The 21,612-nt window shown below is 29.7% G+C and overlaps 1 protein-coding gene across 12 annotated transcripts in view; it reads left to right on the top strand.

Moving 5' to 3' along the window:
• The window catches only part of LOC107454240 (perilipin-3), a 79,912-nt gene that overhangs the window by 30,679 nt on the left and 27,621 nt on the right, over positions 1–21,612 (top strand). For 2 of the 12 annotated variants that reach the window (XM_016071360.3, XM_016071361.4), the window contains exon 1: positions 14,397–14,536. The exons of 9 other annotated variants lie outside the window; for them this stretch is intronic. The gene's annotated coding sequence lies outside the window, so the exon portion shown is untranslated. Of the gene's footprint in view, positions 1–14,251; positions 14,537–21,612 lie in introns of those variants that run through there. One more of the 12 variants, XM_016071356.4, reaches the window with a different exon arrangement.

Raw genomic sequence — 21,612 nt, 5'->3', positions numbered from 1 at the left:
AATATGTAGTCAAATATTAGATTTAATCATATTGTGAGAGTTAGGCGCGCCAGTCTTGGCGAGTGGTGTCTTTTGGCTATGAGATGGGAGTTCTATCAGAGAACTGGAAGTGAAAACACTGCTTTGAACATTTTCTCTCTCGGAATTAATTTTTATATTATTTTTTTGTTTTGCCTGATTGTTATATTTGTTTGTGATGTTTGTGTTGTGGAAATATGAAAAGATATAATAAATAATAGTTATATCCAACCTGGATAATTTATTTACCACACATTACAATATATTTGAAAATAAAAAATGATACATTTCAATATAAAAATATGTTATGTCATGGCAGAAAAAAGACAAATAAAGAAATTCAAATTTTATTGGCACATTCATGAAATTTTTATTTTAAAATAGATTCTAAAGAATTCTTTCAGAATCGTATGATATACATTTAAATTCCAAGTGGAAATTATCTAAAACTAAACACTGGCAATTATTTACAAATGGAGGACTCGTACAGTATTAAAATGGGACAAAATAATATAGCTAAGAAATAATTATAAAGTAATAATAAATTATAAGTAATTTAGTAGGTAATTTAGTATTTTAATAATAAATTATAGTAATTAGTAATAAATTATAAGTATTTCGATCCTTTAAGATTGTAAAACTTTAAAATAGTACTTATTTTCAAAAATAAATAGACTTCTTTTTATTGATTATTATAAAAATGTAAAGTATTTCCAAATTTAAAAGTTTCTAAATTTTCCAAATTAAAGTTTTTCTAGCATGTAAATTTATTGATGACAATCTTTCTTTTAAGATTTGTTTAAAAAATATTCCAAAATAGAAATTACTCCAGAAAATTATTAGTATAATATTTTGGAGCAGAAATTGTTCAATAATTAAAAAAATTACGCACTATAAAAGACAAGAAAATATTGAATATTTTCTATGAACTACATTTGAAATTGCTTACAAGTTTTTGTTAAATCGCAATTTTTAAAAAAAAAATTAAGATAGAAAAATATAAAATCATTTATCAAAATAATTTTTCCTGTTACTCGATAGGATACATCTCATTAATTAATATATTATATATAAGATACATTTGAATGAATGTGCATACATATGTATTAACTTATATATTATTGTTTTAAAGCTTGTTTACATAAACTCTTCCAGACTTATAATAAAAATAAAACTTAACATATACTTAAACATAAAAATGGGAATAAAATGAGAATATCTCATTAAATCTGGAGCAAAATTTATTCATGACTCAAAATTTATTCATACCATATGAAGATGAACGGGATTTTCATTATTATTCATTTAAAATTTTAACGTTCAAAAATTAAAATGGCTGACAACGAATTAAATTCCTTTTTTACTATTAAGATTTAATGCATTGTTGTTCTTTTGCTTCTAAGTAGGAGTATTTATGAAATTTTACTCATCGTAAGCTATCGTTAAGTATAAATAAGTTTCAAGTGCCAATCAACATTGTTATTAATTTCTCTTTCTTTTAAAAATATAACTAAAACGTTTTTTACTTGTTTTTTAAATAATAGAAATTTTTCTTTAATGACAGCTGATATTTGCTTAAAACAAGCGAAATGATGCTTAAATTTGTTTTATATCACGTCTGAAAGTTTTGCAAAAGTACGATTCTGCTAGTTTTATATTCTAATGTTCGCTAACAATACCTAAAACATTGTATTTCTTAAATACAGCTTATTTCATTATGCAATTATAAAGTGAAAAAACAAATATTAAAATATAAAAGACAAATAACTCGACTATTATCAGTTATTTGATAACTGTCTCGTTACCCATTCCATTTCTTCACTTTTCGGAAACTTAACTGATACTTTAGGCCCATTTTTTGTAGTTCCCTTTACATTTTGGAACTACTCATGCATATGGCATTGCTAAAAGTTGTAAAAAATAATGCTATATGTATTTTTGACCTATCCGACCGACAAACTGGGCTGTTGCTCAAAGAATGACAAATATTTGAAATTGGCGGCTAATCGCTTATCAGCTATACACCACAGTTTGTGACGTCACTAAAAGACATTGGTGATCTCAACGACCTTATTTCTGGGTGGCTATGTTTGTATACTGGGGAAAGTAATGGAGCGTATTGTGGTTAGGGGTTTGAAATGGTTTTTACAAGCCAACAGACCTGAGCCGTGCTGGCTCAGGGGATAGAGGGTTCGCCTTCCAATGAGGTGAGCCGGGCTCGAATCACAGCAATGGCTGGTCAATACGAATTCCACCCCCGACTCACACCCACCTCAGTGCTGGCGTAAAAATATCCTCAGTGATAGACGGATCATGGGTTCGAGTCCTCTTGCCATCAGGATAACCGTGGGAGGTTTTCGTGGTTTTCCTCTCCCTGTTTCGCAAATACGGATTAGTTACACCAGAACGTCCTCCAAGATAGCAATTTTTTCCCAATACTTGATCCAGGTGTTCCCTTCTCCTCTGGATTGTGTTCAAAATGACAAGGCAACGGAGTTGAACATTAATAGTCATCAGCCCAAAATTGGGTCGGCTGTTCAACGACGGTTATAAAATTATAACACCGACAGACTTATTTCGGAAGTGCAGACTGGTTTTCGTCAGGGCTAAAGAAAATAGAAGGGCTGGTTCACTCCTTTGAAGTATCTCTCGCCGCGCCGATCCTCCGACGTCACTCTAGTGACGTCACTTTGGCGCAAAGCTCGCACTTTTACTTCAAGAACGGAGCGTTTGGCCTTACTAGCTCTAACTAATATTGGATCATTTCTTTTTGCGAGATATTCTAAGACATTTGTTATTTTCTATAATGAATTTCCTCAGTTTTTGCAGTGAATTTACAAGAATTTAAAACTATTATCGAAATGCCATTTTGCGTGATTGCAACTTGCAAAAATTCTGATACAAAAACAAAAGGAAAAAGTATAATTTTTCGCGCGTTCCCTAAAGTAAATGAACAACTATGTAAAGAATGGATTCCGAAATGACACAGTTAATATAAAACAGCAATACGTTTATTCTGTCGTAAAGAACTTTTATAAAAATTCATTATCTAAATAGAAACCGCCTCGTTACTTCATAAAGAAAGGCAGGTGAAAAGAATTAAAAAATGGATAAAGTCAAAGAGAATTAAAATGTAAATAAAAAGTATAAATAAAATATATAGTATATAGTTGAAATTCTCCTAATTTCATAACATATTTTTTAATGTAGTTATTCTAAATATTTATGATTTTTTTTAAAAATTATATTCTCTTCAATTTAAATATCTATAAATTATATCATCGTAAATTTAAATGTCTATAAACAATTGTAAAATGTCTAATGTCATTATGAACCTAAATTATTATTTTGTTTCAGTAATTAGCGTTTAAGGTTGATGTTTCCTAATGTTTAAGTATGAACAAATTGCTATTAACGACATATTTTAAAATCAGGGATTCTAAATTTAACCTAACTTATCGTTATAATATCGTTATTTTAACTTAATTTAACTTAACTTATCGTTACTTATCGTTAGAATATGTAGATAAAAAAAGTGTCGATATATGCCTTCATTTTTCTTAATAGTTAAAGTTAAAACTGAACTTTTTTAAAATAAAGTATTTATCGTGTCATTTTCACCAACTAGCAAAACATTTTTATAAGTTTAAAATGGTATTTTTTTAAATATAATAACCAAGAAAGTTTTTTTTGAACTATGTTTATGAAAGGAAATAATGTGTTAATTACGTAAAGTTTGAAGGCTAATAACCAGAAAGAGTCTAAACTTATTTTTACAAAGAGAAAGATGCAAAGTTATCATAATATCTTTGCTTGCGATCTCCGAGACACAGTGACGTCATGAGGAGGGAAATCGTAGCTTCAGCTCTAAGAGCGGAGTGAACTAGCCCTCCTATTCTCTTTAGCCCTGGGTTTTCGTAAACACCGATCCACGAACCAACAAGTTGTTCTCCTCACCCAATCCATTCAATGTTATCTGGACAAACAGCATGTATGAAATGCTTCCATTTTGGGTCGATTTTAAATCTGTTTATGGCTTGGTTTGCAGGGAAGAATGGAAAAAAATATGATTTAAAAGAAAACTGTAGGTTGGGGGAGAGAAACTGATTGGAAATTTGAACGTGATTCTATCGAATATACGTTCAAAAAATTCTTCAAAACGTTCCCCCCTTGGGATTCATAGACTGTAGTGGCTTTTTTTCTTCCTCTCTCTCTATGTTTGTTCTCTATAGGATTCTTTGTATGTATTACTGTAGTTGTCTTTTAAGCTTGCCATTAGAGATTAAAAAAAATTTAAGCATATTTTTATTTCAACCGAAATATAGGTTGTCGGATCTCTTGTTAGCCTCCTTATCACAAACTGCCACAACTCCCTCTTTATTTTTAATGGATGGCCCCAGAGGCAGAATGGAAATTCATATTTTGTCCACAGGTTTTTAATTAATTTATAACGTTTTTTCTTAACAAAAAAAAAGCATTTTTCGAGCAATTTCAATGGTGTTCTTTCCAAGCAGGAATCAAATGGTACAGACCAACTTTGGTCACCTTATATTTTAGCTTCGGTTATACGATGAGGAAAAGGAACCGTATTGCTTGTAACGGTTTTTTAATCAAAGTTTCCAAATGGCGATTCTATTCTTAGCTTGATATTATTTTTCAATGTGAGATAAATGAGGCATTTCGACATTCAAACATTACTTAATTTATCTCCTGTATTTCTTTATTAAAGTCAAGTGACTGATAAGATAGCCGATGAATGAAGAGATGCTAAAAATAAAAAGAGTTATTCTTGTTTTGATTATACGTTGAGTCACAATATAAGTTGGAATGCATTGTATTCCTAGATGAATGGCAACAAAGTTTTGACACAGAAAATGTGTTTAAGTTACTATGAAAGGCAGCGATCAAAGGACTGTAACTTGCGGATAAAAGAGCTACAATTTACAATTTGCGGAAACAGTTTTGTAAGCATATGCTTACTTTTTGAATAAGAAAACTTTTAAATTGTAGACTATAACTTACGGAAAAAGAGCTATAATTTTTGGAAACAGTTGCGTACATACTTGATTGCTTTTTGAAACGTTTAAATTTTAGCGTATACAACTAACAACCATACAAACAACAATCAAACAATGTGTTACAAAATAATACCCATACAGCTAATTTAGCATATGAACTTAGGCCTGCTATTTTTTATTAAAACAATTATTTTTCTATAATTCACAAGTTATAGACTGCGAACATTTTGAATCAAAATCGAAGAAAATATTATATTACAGCTTTGATCACTGTTTTTTAAAATATTTTATATCTTCATAAATAATAGCTCTTCCATGTTAACTTTTAAAACATCCTGCGAAATTGTTGGAAGGGGGTCAAGCCTGTATCTCAGGAATGCGAAACAGATGCAATACTAACTTATGTAACTGATTGATGACTTCATTTGAATTCTTCAAAAATAAGGCGGCTTTAGAAAACAATTAAAAAAGCTTCGAAAACATTTTACTTTTTTACTGCAGTTTAATTTTTGGAAAGAAATATTTAAAATATTGATAAAAGAACGGTTATTAAATTGTTAAAGGATAATTTTCTCAAACATTGAAGCTTTTAGGAGCTCCGAGCTCCGCAAGCTCCGTGTCGCGATACAGACGCAATCATTAAAATACAACAGAAACGTGTTAATACGTAAGAAAAAAAATAATATTGTCCCCCAATTTGAAATTTGTGAAAGAAATAAGTATGAATATTCAAATTCGTAAAAATAATTATGAAATATTTATGATTGAGGGATTAAAAAGCGAAGAAATTTTACGTAGTTTTCCAACAAATAAACGTTTTTCTAACATCTCTAATGGATACAAAAATAAGAAAAATACGAACTGCTGAAATTAAAAAAAAAAGATCTTAGTTATAAAGAAGGAATGTTTGAACATATAAAAAAGCATTTTTTAAGCAGCAAAATGCCAACACTCGCTGAAACAGCGTTTCTCTACTGCAAGAAACTTAACTACTACTCAAATTGTTTGTTTATCTTTTATTATTTTTAACTGCATTGATTAAAGTTCTTTGTAATCGTCGGGTTATTTGTTTGATTTTCCTTCCATCAAACGCTTAGTTATAAATTTTTTAGGGTAATTCCATGGTAACTGACCATACTTTCTTTTTTGTAAACTTTTTCTCTTCTCTTAAAAAATTATATGGAATGTTCTTCAGTAGCCTAATATTATGAATATGAGAAAAGAGATGAAAATTATAGATCTTTTATTTTTATTTTATAACCGTCGTTGAACAGCCGACCCAATTTTTGGATTTACGACTATTGATGTCCAACTCCGTAGTCTCGTCATTTTGAAGCCGGAAGACAAGGAAACTCCTGAATCAAGTATAGAGAGAAATTTTCCTTCGTGGAGGACTTTTTAATGAAACTAACTCGCTTTAGCTATTTTAGGTTCTAGTCAATCATCTTGTTATCTATAATGAGGTGAAAAATTTAAGTACCTCCACAAAGTTCGGTTCTTCATTACTGAATTAGTGAAGCAGAGGGAGGCCCCAAAAGAAGTTTTCTCCCCAGGCCCCGATTAGGCTAAGTCGGGCCCTGTTTATATTGTCTCGGGAGCCACCTCTCTCCGTTCCACAGTAAAATGGTCGTTGATGGATCGTTCTTAGAGGTTAACCTCCATTGACTTCAAAATAGTTATCGAAGGTTCATGATTTTTCGCAAATGATTTTAATTTTAGTCAGTGTCATTCTCTGGGGAGGCGGAAATGCCACTTTTGTTGGCTTCATGAAAAGACGAATCTACGAATAAAATTTAGCGTCTATAAAAATGATCCAAACTCATATAATTATGTGTAAAAACAAATTTACCCATTATGAATGATAAAGCTATTTTAAATAAATAAACTATTATGATTTTTTGTTTAAGTTTGCAATTAATTTCTTTATCATAAAAACTAGTTAGCTTTAAAAGGTGAGAAGAGGTTTGTTTGAGATGCTTGTTTTTTTTTTCTAATTTAACTTTCAATTCTATAAGTAAATCATTGATGGCTACGTCTTCAGTGCACTCTGTCTGCAACATGAGATTGTCAAAAAGAGCTCTGTAAATAAGCAGCTCACCCATATATTTCGAGTACATTTTAATCAACTTATTTCTTTTGTTACATTTTTTGTTTTAATGTTTTTTCATGTTTCCTTATTTGACCTTTACCAAATTTGGTTCAGATGTTTTCCCGGTCGCTGGGAGAGGTCTCAATGGTCTTTCCTTAAAGGTTTTCTTCAGTCCATGGAAAAAATTCCGTGCCTCCCAAAAGTAGTCGAGGTGGTCGTTCCTCTGCAGGTTTCACTGGATATGTCGGCCTTTCAGCTTTGTGCACTATTTCGGTTAGTTTATTAAAAGCTATTTATTGAGTATTTACTCTTTATTTACACCATACTAAGAGCGGGTATTCCTCTAGTACAGGGATGGGCAAACTACGGCCCACGGGCCAACTGTGGCCCGCTGGAAGATTTCATCCGGCCCGCGGACCGAATTTTAACTTTTTACTTTCTTTATTTTTGTTCTACAAAACATAAATTAATTAAAATAGTTAGCCTTAACAGCTTCAATTGATAAAATGTTGAAAGCAAAAGTTCCTTATAGAATAGCCGTAGATTAGCTCCAACTAGTATTTGTCTTTCTCGAGGAACAGACATATGGAATCTAATATAGGTGAATTGTACTTCACATGAGGCTTACTACGCATTTTAAGTTCCAACGAGCGGATTTTTCTTCCGGCGTGAGTTCTAACATAATTTACTGCGTATGGAAAGGCTGCACACATACAACGTCATTGTAAATAATGGTGGAATTATTAAATGTATGAAATGGCTACTGCCTTTTTGAGTTATTTGTAAACATTTTTAATCCCAAAATGGCAACTAAAAATGCAAAGTTGATGTAGAGTGCCAAGCGTTCAATGATGAATTGATTCTATTTTATTTCAGAAGTTAGAATTTTTATTTTAGAAGTTTTATTCGGCCCACCAAACTTTTTTTTCTAGACTTTTGGCCCACGACCAAAAAAGTTTGCCCATCCCTGCTCTAGTAATTAATAAAAAACTAAGAAATGTGTAAAAGGAGGGTTGCTGTAATACTTTCATTTACTTATTTTTTTATTATGCTGTCGTTTATACTGCGGAATGGTATTTAAAAGAAGTCGTGTCTTAAGTAAGTTTTGACAGAAGTAAATTTTGTAATTAAGTAAGTTTTGTAGTTCTTCAATTTCTCGCCATTTTTCTTGTTCTTAAATTTATTTCTATACTGAATGAGACACATATTTTTCTGGGTCACATTTATCCTTTTTAACTAAACCATAAATTTCTAAAATCGTAAACAATGTAGATTTTTTTTTCTTTTCACCGTTCATAGTGAAAGTTTTTATATGACAGAATGAAGCAAGCAAGAATAAATAAATTTTAAAAAAAATGGCTAAAAGAAACTTTAAGAAAATTGTCGTGGTGACGTCAGAATAAATTATCCTTCATTATTAAAGTTCATGGTCACAGCAGAAATTAACGAAACTAACACATGTGAATAAAGGATAGAAGCTGGTGTTTCAAAATGTGTGTGTGGACAGCGTGAGATGAAAGAGAAACATTAAAATAATGGTGGACATCGAGCAGTATTATTTTAAGTATTGGTGAAGAAAAGAAGAAAATTTTGTACTAAAAATACTTTATTTTGTATATTTCTAAAAAAAAAATTAAAGGCGACAAATTAATAGTTGATAGTTAAAAAAAATTTTACATGAAAATGATAGATTGCGTAAAATGTACAGTAATCTAAACATAAAGCAAATTATTGCGAAGATTTGTGGCAGAGAAAGTTGTGTAAGTTTCTGAAATTTTATGAAACAGCTTATTCAACATAACGCCTCAATAAAAGATGAAATTAAATACTATTGCGATGACGGTATTACTTCGTCAGGTAGGCAAAAGACTAAAAAGAAGACATTATTATTTGGGTGAAGTAACGAAAATGAATTAGTTTATAAGAATTAAAATTAAAACAAATGAAAATTGAGAAACGAAGATACAATACTTGTAAAAAACTTTATTGCAAAGCATCACCTTTGTCTAAGAGGGTACGGAAAGAGAAGAAAAAAAACTTTAACTAAGTTACAGCATCATAGAATAAAAGTTTATATATTTCTTTTTAATTCATGCGTTTATTTCTTTATCTACCACTTTAATTATAAAATATTTCATAATATATATCTTAGTTTACGTATTTTTGGGGGAGTGGGGGCTTTTTCACGATTTCAATCAAAAGATCAGTTATTTTACAGTCATTTAAGCGAAGTCTTTATGGAAGAATCTTCGTGTAAGAATATAGAATGTGTCACCTAAGATAACTGATATTTGACGGTCTTGAATCGAAAGAACAGTTGCAAACTTAAACAATTGCCATGTTTCTGCAACTAATCAGGATCGATAAACCACTCTACGTCACTTGCAGGTATCCCATTAAAATATCGTTTAAGAATTGTTAAAGTTATCCTAGATAGATCTTAAAACAATGTTATTAGCAAACCATTTTTTGCAGAGTGCAATTTACTATATTTAAAAACTTGGCAGACTAAATGAATGCTCCTTAGTGACAATAAATGTTCGTTAATACTGAATGTTCCATATTTTTAGAATATCACTTAACATCTTTTCATACTCAATTTCGATTAAAAAAAGTTCTCTAATTGAAATATTATTTCATTAATATAATGTTTGTTAGCAAATTATTGGATTTAATTTCATTAATGAGGCATACGTCGTAAATATGTTTTTCTCACATACTTTTAGATATCTTGATTATCATTTTATTGGCAAGTGTATTTTAATTTCTCTTTGGCAAAGGTCTTGACCTTTGACTTATAAAACATTCGCTTACTTCATGCTCATAGTTTTGATCTATTTTTTGGCTTTTTTAATTTTTCCATCCTATACAGATAATATTTTTGAAAATATTAGAACAAATTCATACTATTTTTTAGGAAAATTGTTTGGCTATTAGCCAATCCCTTTACATGCGTTTTTTCCCCCATTTGTTTGGAATTTTAGAATGAAAAATGCAATTTATATAATGCATATAAACTTTTATTATTTTTTTAATTTAATTTTATATGCTTTAGAAATAATATTATGACGAATATCAATGCAATTATGCAAGGATTTATTTAATTAAGATGTTCAGTATCATACCACCAAAAGAGATATTTGAAATTTTATATATATATATATATTTTATATACAAACTTTTATGGGAGTTAGGGCACATCCTTGTCTCATTATTTACGTGACCTATTATAGATAACATTTTAAAACTTGAACATGTTGACAAAAAATAGACTAAAAATGTCATTTGAAAAAAAAATACTCTGTAATTTTAGGAACAAAATTAATTTCAGATTTGATATCTTTACAATCCGTATTGGGCAAGATCTAGTATTTGTATAAATGCAACACAAAAATATGTTCCCCAGTGTAATCATTACTTAACTAAAAATTCTTGGATTTACAGAAGAGAAGTAAAATGATACGCGTAATAATTTTTCAACCCCATATATAATAACAAAATTAAAATTAGATAATTTCATCAGATAATCGGATAATTTCAACGGTATCGAAAGGGATTATGTTGAAAAGTATAGTTTGGAAAATACGATTATTGTAACTCGTGACTGGTAGGTACGAGATGATTCGTATGTGTTGCACACAAGCTACTCCATCATGGGGTCGTGTTGGTTCAGCAGACCATTAGTCTTCCAATGATCGTTCAAGTCCCAACGATGACTGGTCTATTCGAATACTACTCTCGGCTCGTATGAAGCACATTGCTCGCGTAAAATAATCCTTGTGATAGACTGGGAGCGATTTTCAAATCCAGCGGCTTTTAACAACCCTCTTTTCTGCTCGGTAATTTCTTAAATAAAAGAAATCTTTATTTTCGACTCTTTTTTTTATTTTAATTTGCACATTTTCAAAAGAAATAAAAGCTTGCATTATAATTGTTGAGACAATTCTTTAAAAAAGAAAACGAGTTGTTAAAAGACTTGTAAACGGGACATGGACTAGAATTTCTCGGACTAATAGTGAGAGAGTTTCGTGGTTTTCCTCGCTATAACAGAAAGGCCATTTATTTTCACGATTAAGAGTCCTCCATGGTTTCACAAGGTTTCACAATGCTGTAGTTTCCTCTTTTTCTGGGTAGAATTAAAAATTACAAGTTTGCACATTTGAATATTGATATCAGTAGTTTCAGTATAGATCCTTCTGGTAATAAAATGAAATAAAATCTCATCCAGGCACCTAACCCTGTTTTTAGAGCTGTACCCTCTTACGGCCATGTCAGAAATACCACATATTTTCATCACTCTCAAGTGAACCTGAGCTAGAACCACTTTTGTCGTACCTCCGCTTCATACCAGTGAGAGAACTTTTTGCCAGGGCAGTTCAACATGCACCTTGATGCATACGCATTCTTTAATCAGCTGCCGAGATCGAACTCACAACCACCACACCTTAACCGACTACATCACCTTTTTATGTGCTTCAAGTTACGAAACTCAATGTAGGACAAAATTAGGAAATTTTACTAACTGACAGTGGGCAGTTTTATTTAGCTGTGGCAGCTACTTATTTTGTCCCCCTAACAACTGAATATTAATTGTCACAGCTCATTCGATAGGAAAAGTTTCTTCGAAAAAAGTTTTTAGCGCGTTTTTTTACTTACTTTGAATTTTTAGAAAGCCGACTGGACTGTGTAGGGGTCAAGCAACTGACCCAACACTCTTTTTTTGAGAAAAAGTAATTTTATTTGAAATGAAAAGGTCGAAGGAAATCGTATTTTTTTATAAGTTTTTTTGTTTTTAAATTTTTCTAAAAAAATTTTTTTTTTTCGAAATGTTTTAAATTATTTTCTTTTGATTTATAAATTTAATGATTTATATATTCTTTCTCTCTAAGGAAAACAGTACTTTCTTACACCTGACGTCAATGGGGGTTGCAATGGGGTCGAAGGCGCAACAATCTGCAAATTCCTAGTTACTATCAACCATTCCAACTGCTTGATCAATTTTGTTTCTATCCGAAACAAAATGTTCAATTTTTGTTAAATGGATTCAGTACGGAACTATATCACAAATTAAAAAAAAATGTCACTATTTAAAATTCTAAAATTATTTTCTTTTAACTTTTATAGAAACGAAATATAATTTTCAATATAATAGATTTCAAGGGATTACCTGTACATACTTGCATTTTTGTTGATTTTTTACTTATTTCTTGAAGCAAAAAATCTAGTATTGATTTAATTTATTCAACACATCAAGATTTATGACTGCAAGTTTTCCAAAAGTAAAAAGATTTGACTGTTTTCTAAAATGAATGAAACTCCTTTTCTATTCAAACACTGCATTTTGATTCCTGAATATTTTCAACGTTCACTATTTCAATGAATTTTGAAACATTTAAAGTCTTATACTTTATCATTAAAATTTAACGCTTTTAAAATTAAAATTGTACTTTTCTACATTTTTCAATGAAATTTAATATTAAGTAGAATTTTTGATTTCCACGAAATGTACTTGAAAATCGTTACTTTTTTGTTTTGTACTTTTTATTCCTTACTTTTCAAAATCAAAATTTTTTACTCGCCACTTTCGCTTAAAGTACTTGCTCTTTTACTCGTTACTTTTAAGAAAGTTACATTCTCATGTATGTGTGGGAGCACCTAATAGAGTGACCCCTGAAAAAGTGACCAACAAATCTCCCTGAATGATGAGTATCAATTGGTGGGCGGCATTGGGGGAAAAAACTTTTAGAAAATACAAAAACAATTCCAAAATTTTCTGAATGCTAAAAAGTTTCAGAAATCAATCCATCCTTGCTGAATGACCATCCGGAAGTATTGGAAATGTTTACATTTGTTTAATATATGCCTTTCTTTAATTTTTTTATACGTTTATCTTTCATATACTCTTGCATGATTGTGAAGAATGATTATTTTAAAACAATAATGTATTAATATAATAGTCACCACCGACTTTGGAATAGTGGAGAATAAGTTCAAATTATATATCAATATACTGCCTTGAAATGAAATTAAATACGTATCTTTTCTTAATATTATCACTGTTTATCGTTCCTTTAATGAAGCATTAAATAATGAATAACTATAAACAAAAGATTGCAATCAGAACTACAATGATTATTTACAATGTACGTAGTTTCAACTGCGTTTTGATCTTTTTTTTTTCGCACCTTTCTTTTCTTTCTTCGATCTTTTTTTTATGCACCGATTTAAATTCTATTCATCAGAATTAGTTTCTAATGAACGATCAAAATGAACTATTTTAAATTCAGTTTTTAAGGAAAAATAAAAGATAATGACTAATTTTACCAAACTCAATATATTTATCTCACTTTTTAGGTGAAGACAATTACTAAATTCGCTTGCAATTTTAATTGCAAATCAGTGTTAATCGATAACTGTTCAACTCGGCTTTGCCTGGGTCAAAAATAAGGCACGTTATTGTTTGAGGAATCTGTATAAACAGTAGGCAACTCTCGAAGTTAAGTATTTGTGATGTTATTAATTTATAATCATTTTTGGGGAACATATAATTTCTTTCGCGATGATGTACTACAGGTGCCTCTTTAAACTTTTTTTTCTTTTTACAAATTTCTAAACCGTGTTTTTCTGTAAGTTTATAAAAACACAATTTAGGCGGCAAGTGTGTACTTTCATTTAAAGAAGAAGAAGATAACGGATACCCACACATGTGTACTATGACGTCAGCTAATTGTTCATAAGCAAAAGGGCGTGTACTACAGATGCTTCTTATCAGTAATGCTGCAAATTATTCTTCTTATTTACTTCTTACATTATTAAAATTATTTTTTTTTAGGTCCAGCAACTCATTTTTCCAACAAAAAAAAACTTCTTTTTTTTTAAAAATTTCTAAACCGTGTTTTTTGGTAAGTTTATAAAAACATGGTTTAGGGAGGCAATTGCACTTCAAGCATCCTGAAGTATTCGAAATGCTTGCATTTTTTAATATATGCCTTTCACTAATTTTTTTATAAGTGTATCTTCCATCTGCTTTCGCGACTGTGAAGAATGAAATGTGAAATTATTATTTTAAAAGAGTAGTACATTAGTCACCACCGACTTTGGAGTGCTGGTGAAAGAGTTCAAATTCGAACAAAAGCAATTTATCACCAACATGCACGGTTGTGTGTCGATACATACCAAAATTTTTTTTTTAAAATAAAAAAGGAATGAAAGAGTATAATAATAATGATGCCGGATATTATGTGATAATAATGAAAGTTAGTAAATGAGACGGAGGGAATTCGCACTTTGATCCCACAAGATATAAAGATAGAGAGATAGAAAAGCATTTATTTTGTTGAATTCAACGGTCAAACTTAATTCATCTCAGTTAGCACTGTGCAAGCGAAGCTAAAATATTTTATCCTTTCGAGTAAGTTTTTTAAAATATATATATAAATATCCCGATAGCAGATGAAATTAAATACGTTTCTTCTTTTAGCATGATCACTGTTGCTGGCTCTTAATTAAATATTAAATAATTATATGAAATAAAGATTGCTATCAGATATAAAATGATTTTTTTTACAATATATGTATTTTTATGAGCTGCGTTTTTTTTTTAAATCATTTAAATTCTATTCATCGGAATTAGTTTTTAAATAACTATCAAAAATTTAATTCTTTAGCATAGATAGTATTTGATTCTCTATTTAGTTTTATAAACAAAATATAGAATTTAATAATGTATTGTTTATCTTAATAATTCGTGTTTTTTTTTTATTTTAGCCAAAGCGATTCGTTCTTAATGAAGTATTAAATACTGTTTGATTTTATGACCTTTGAATTATTTCATATTTTAATGTTGTCTATGCTTTTTGTACTTGGGAATTAAAAAAAACTTACTACTGTCAAAATAGCGAAATGAATTGTGATGCCGTGAATTAGACCTTAAATGTATTGTGTTGCCTATTTGAATAGTCTTACATATAATGATTTGCTTACTTAAATGGAACTTAATATATAATGAATTGCTTACTTGAATAAAACCTTATATTCCATGATTGTATACTTTCATAGAATTTTACTTTTAACTAAAAATTTCCTTTGAATAGGACTCTTAAATTTTAATTTATTTCCTTGAATGGAACATAAATTGTAATAAATTGTTTATTTTAAAAGGACTTTATATTGGATGTAATTTTGTTCAAACATCTAATAAATTTATTACTTGAAATGGGGTACTTTTAAATACTAAAATTCTGTAGTAAATTGTTATTTCTATAGAAACTTATATCTAATGAATTAATTATATGCATAAGGTTTTACTTCTCATGAAATGTTCATTTAATTACTTTTTATACTTGAATGGAGCTTTAAATCTAATGAATTGTTTATTTTAAAAGGGCCATATATTTCATGAATTATTATTGCTTTACATTATACATTTAAGTACTAAAATGATATAATTACTGAAGAGATTTCTGATTGTATTTTACGAAGGAAATCATCCATTATATTTTTTTTAACTTTTACTTCTTTAAAAAATGAACGTCTTACGCTGTTTGTTAAAAGCTACTTTTTAATTCATAAAAATTAACTTTTTTTATTTAATAATTGAGTTCACTTAGAAGTTTTACTGCATTCGGAAAAAAAATTAATTTTGATATTTTACTTGACTTTAAAATAGTCATTTTTTTAAAACTTTTATTTTTAGAATAAATTGGTTTTTCCGTTTTCTTACCGTGAGCTTACTAATCGATTTTTATAATAGCAAGTATGCTTTTAGTACTAATTTATTTATTGGTTCATGCTTCTTATACAATGTAAATAATTTTAATATTCCTAGATATTTTTCAAAACATACCTAACATATAAGATCTAACATATCTATAATTTCAAAACATATCAAAACATTTAAATGATAATATAGATTTAAATGCAAGGATAACTGATATATAGTGTAAACAGAGATTTCAAAACAAACAGAGATTCGTAAAACAAACTTCAATATAAATAGAAATGAAATACAAAAATGAATTAAATTCAGAAATAAATAAAAATGAGAATCAAATTCAAAAATGAAGTCAAAAAGTATGCAAATTGAGATCGTAATGGAAAAAACAAAAACTCTATCTAAATTTGACAAATTACACTTTAAGGAAAATAGATGCAACATCAAAACATCTTTGATTCCCGAGAAAGGCAAAGAAAACTTTGTTCTAAAAAGAATAAATTAAGAATGAATTTAGAAAATCAGCAGAATTTGAAATAGCAGTTTAAACATTTGTATTGCACATTAAAGTTTCAAAAAGAAATATTTTAACTGACGTCACAACATTTTTGTTTCTTTGTAAAAGTATCCATTGAATGGCAAACTTCTGCTGGTGGAGAAAAAAAAACGTCTTTTCTCCGAAAGTTGTTTCGTCCCCTCGTAAAAATACCGTTAAGAGAATGAATAATATGTTATTTTTATAACTGCTGTGATTCATATAACATTTATTTATAAAGATGTTAGAATAAGTTTTTTTCACGGTTTAATCCCTCTATGTTTCTAAAAATTGGCAAAAAATTTTAAGTAAAAGAAGAGTCAGTTTTTTAAAATGAAAAGCCTTTTTGGTCTAATTTTTCTTTTCTTTAATATTTAAGAAGATAATCCAGCAATGCATTATTGTCTCTCCTCATAAAAGTATGAAAAGAGTAAGAATTGTTCGTTGAAGGATTGATTTTCATTAAGAGGAAAAAATTTCACCAAATTGGCAAAGCGTTTAATAAATTTTAAATACTAAAGAGTATTTTTTGCAGTTCTTTCACCAAAGAAACAAAATGCAGTTTAAGTTCTTTAACTTCAGCTATAATTTTAAACTATATATGCAATTTGGAGATAAGGAATGATCTGGGCTTCAGTTCATTTGAGTCGTACTAGAGCTGCCGCTATTGGCAACGGTCTGGGAATGATCCGAAAACATGCCATCACAATTTTGATCCTCTGCGGAGACTCCCCCGTTCAGGTGGTCTAACGACCTGCGGCGAAGTCAAGCACTTTACGGTTTAACGGGGATCGACACCGCACACCCTTGGTCCCTTCGTATCCTGATCAAAGTAGTTACCCAGCAGCTGCACACCGACAGCAGCCAATGATGCTTGACTACTGTGTTTTACGATCAGTCCAACTGTGGGACTTAAATATGTTAAAGAACTTTTTTGAAAATCGCCAAGCAGGCGAGATTTTTCCACCTAGATGAAAATTATCAAAAGCGATATATAATTATGATTTTTTGAAAATTTTTATGAACTTAGATAATATCGTGTTCGAGTAACTTGGTAAATATAAAAAATTGGATCACAATTTTCTTCCTATTTACACTTTGAGCTATTTTCAGTATTAAGGATTTGTTCTTTAAACTTTCAAACTCTATGCTTTTCTCGACAGTGATTTAAGAAATTATCAAATATTTCTGATTTAAGTGATCAATGCTTTTTCATATCCTCCAAGAAATAAAGTACAATGCAAAAAGCAAAAAAATGAACCAAGCCTAAATAACTTATGATCTAATGATCGGATCTTCACGTTCTGGGATTCAATCTTAATGGTATGAGGTGGTGACTATGAAAATAAATTAATGCAGAAGATATTTGAAGTTACGACATCCGACACAAAAACGTACTTTAATGTTCCCGTGAAATCGATATTTCTTGTGAGCAATTTGACCGATTTCGTGCCTATCTATCCGAACATCAGACGTAGATCTTTCTTAATCTCAGCCGCAGTCGCATTCTCACTGCGTACGTTGACTGGCCCCGAATTTGAACCAATCAGATTCGAAAAATCTTTTGCGCTTGAACTTTGTTTCTTTATTTCACTAACGTTAAAAGTTGCCAGGAATTGCTACATACTACTGTTTTTTATATCGTACTAATAACTACATTACTTCTGTTAAAAAGTACTTTTTAAACACTACGAACTATGGAAAAAAAAGTAGCAACTACGACTACAGTAGTTCCGCTACTTGCAGCGCTCCGACCTCTAAGTGGGGCATCATGAATAACTGTTGCTAACTTTCAGCAAATATGTAAATAGCATATTATTTGAATGTGAAGTCAAAGCCTTAAAACATTTGTTCATTTTGAAGTAAAGTTTATTCATTTGAAATTTAAACTTATTTACGAGTTTAAAAACTTCAAATTTTAGCAGGGTTTTTGTTGTTGTTGCTGTGGTTGAAAGAGCTTTGAAGAATAATTTTAATTGCGTGAAAGTTTGGCCTTCAAGTCGTTGCAATTTTTTTATCAAACAGCAAAAAATTATGATAAAAGTTGAGAGCTTCACTCTTATTGGTTTTTAGTGTCACTGAAAGATTGATTCTGAATAGATTTGGACAGCATAATGAACTTATGAGCTATTGACAATTATATAGAATAACTTAAAATGAACAGCATCATTTTTTGAATATTCTTTTAAAGTTGTTATTTATTGTTCTTTGTTTGCATTTTGAATAGGATAATCAGAATTTTTAGCTAGTAAAAATCTTATTTGAAGTTAAGATTTTATTTATAATATGTTAAGTATCTAATTCTAAAACTGTCTTCGATTTTTCCATTTAAGTATCATAATAATAACCACTTTAACTTAACTCATTACCTAACAATTTTTTTAAACAAAAACGCAGGATAAACTAATGACTGCTCTCAAACTGTTTAACGTGAAAAATAATATAATATAATAACTGTATAATGACTTAATTTCTTCAAATTTCTCTTTGAAAATTTCATATATTTTTTTTCTAGATAAGGTGAATAAAAGCAGAATTTTTTTTCACACTTAAAGTTTAAAAATTACGCTTTAAGAACTTTAAGAAAAACCTCTTTCAATTCATTATTTCATTCAGTAGATAACAGCTAGTACGACATTCGACGATTGCGGGAAAAAATTTAATCTTTTAGAATTGTTTCTCCTAAAATACTTACACTCTTAATATTTACACAGGGTATTTGTAATTTTTTAAAAACAGATAACTTTCTGTATTGAATTTTGAGGATAAATTACGTAATCAAACTCTCGCGATAAGTAATATTTATTTGTGTCTCTTAAAATCATATCTTTAAAAATTCCATGGGACATTTTGTAATGTATGAAAATAACAATGAATTACAGTTTGAAACTCTAATGAAAAAATAGCCAATTATTTTTCTAATATTTTGTCAATAGTTATACCATAAGATTTTAGCACATATATTTGAAATATATGTGGCCAAAGTTATAAGTTTCAAATTTAAAAAAATTAATGCTAATAATTTTGAAAAGGAATATCCGATACATGGCCATAAATAACATATTTAATTAAACTAAACCTATTAGCCACTTTAATATCCCTCGATTTACAATTAAGAATTACCATAACACAATACTTTGATGGATCGGTAGATTAATTTCTTTTTTAAAATTCAGTTCTTAAGGAAATACAAAAAATAATTACTATTTAACCAAACCCAATGTATACGTATTTTTAACTGCGTGTTGATCTTTTTTTAATCATTTAAATTCAATTCATCAGAATTAGTTTCTAATTAACTATCAAAATTAACTATTTCAAATTCAGTTTCTAAGGAAAAATAAAAGATAAATACTATTTTACCAAACCCAATGTATATATCTCACTCTTAAAGTTAAGACAATAAATTAAATCGCTTACAGCTTTAACAGCAAATCAATGTTAAAAGATAAACCAACTGTCCAACTTAGCATTGCCAGGGTTAAAAATAAGGTACATTATTGTTTGAGGAATCCGTATAAACAGTATGCAACACTCGTGGCTAAGTATTTGTGATATAATTATTTCATAATCATTTTGGTGAACATATATTTTCTTTCGCGATACTGTACTACAGATGCCTCTTTAAACCTTTTTTTTTTCTTTTTACAAATTTCTAAACCGTGTTTTTCTGCAAGTTCATAAAAACACGGTTTAGGAAGGCAATCGTGTACTTGCATTTAAAGAAGAAGAAGATTACGGATACCCACACATGTGAACTATGACGTCAGCTAATTGTTCAAATGGCGTGTTACAGTTGAGCTACGTTTTTCCATTTAAATTAGAATGTTACTTAACGTGAAGCTAATGAAATACAGCGCCGTATCAAAAATCGAATTCTCTGAAATATAATTCTTTCTCATCTATATTTTTTCTTAACTTAGATTTATTATTTGTTTATGTGTTTTATTGCGACCATGATACATTTTTGTTTCGTGTACCTGGCAACTTCGATGAATAATTAGTTTGTTTATGTTCTACATGGCTTTGTGCTTGTCTTTATATTAAAAAATTAATATATGGTGAAATATTTGAAATTTTTATAAAAGAAACATTGTGAAAGAATGTAGAATGTGTCTCTTAAGAGAATTGATATTTGGCGGATTTGACTTACTCGAAATAGAATGGAAAGAACAGTTGCTATCATAAGCAAATGCCACGTTTCCACAACCAATCAGGATCGAGATACTCACGCAACGCCAATTGACACTTAATATGTAATTACAATTTACTTATTATTTATCGCTTATCCCGATGTCTTTGCATAACTAAGTTTCACAAAACACGTTTTAGAAAAGCAATTCTTAATATATAGCAAAATGAATTCGTAACTGTTAAGATTTGTCATACTTATAATTGCAATAAAATCTAAAAACTATAAGCATCTATGTGAGCTATAAGCTAGACTCACTCGTATAATAATTTGTACTCAATAATGCCTAAAGTTAGTCCTATATGAAAATCTGTGTTTTACACATCTCGCTCGATTGGTGTGGAGTAGAATGTTCTAATGTAAACAGTGACCTTTTTCATACTTCATTCTACCAGTGTGATAAAACTTCATCGTCAAAATCAGACGTACGGGATAGAAACGTACCGGGAATAAACAGACTAACATTCGTTTTTATCCAAATGAGGATAGAGAATGATTTATGGTAAGCATAAATAAAGCGAAAAACGCATGAATAGAGCGTAAATAATAGGTGCAGAAATGGATATACTATAGTTTCAGTTCTAAATATTAAAATATTTTTCAGTGATCTCCCAACTCCAGAAATAGTGTTTGTGTTAAGACAGAGAATGGTTCTTGTTTTTAGAACCAACTAAAGCTTGTTCATTTCTGTACCTTTGCTGCTTCATTTACGTTGTTTTGCTCTACTCGTTCATTGTTACGTGATCATATTAGTTAATTTGTCTATAGAAAAAACTCCCCATGCCACGTAGTCTAAAGGTCATCTGCTGGTATGGAAACAAAATGTATCGCATTTCCAAGAGGGGAGCTTCTTTCTCTGCTGATTCTCTTCCTCTCGCCTACCCGAATCAAAACCTGTCTTAAATAATGGCCCAACTTCAAATAGTTAAACATCGCAACCATAGTAACACTACCACTCCAGACGAATGGCTAGAGGAGTTCTTTACATAGACAAACTATATGTTTAAATGCTGTATTGGTAGTTTACTGACCAATGACATCCTTTTG

Source organism: Parasteatoda tepidariorum, chromosome 8 (genome assembly GCF_982258835.1).
Source record: "Parasteatoda tepidariorum strain Cologne lab strain chromosome 8, Ptep-v5.0, whole genome shotgun sequence".
In the NCBI taxonomy this organism is placed as follows: domain Eukaryota; kingdom Metazoa; phylum Arthropoda; class Arachnida; order Araneae; family Theridiidae; genus Parasteatoda; species Parasteatoda tepidariorum.
This window is presented reverse-complemented; position numbering and strand designations above follow the sequence as displayed.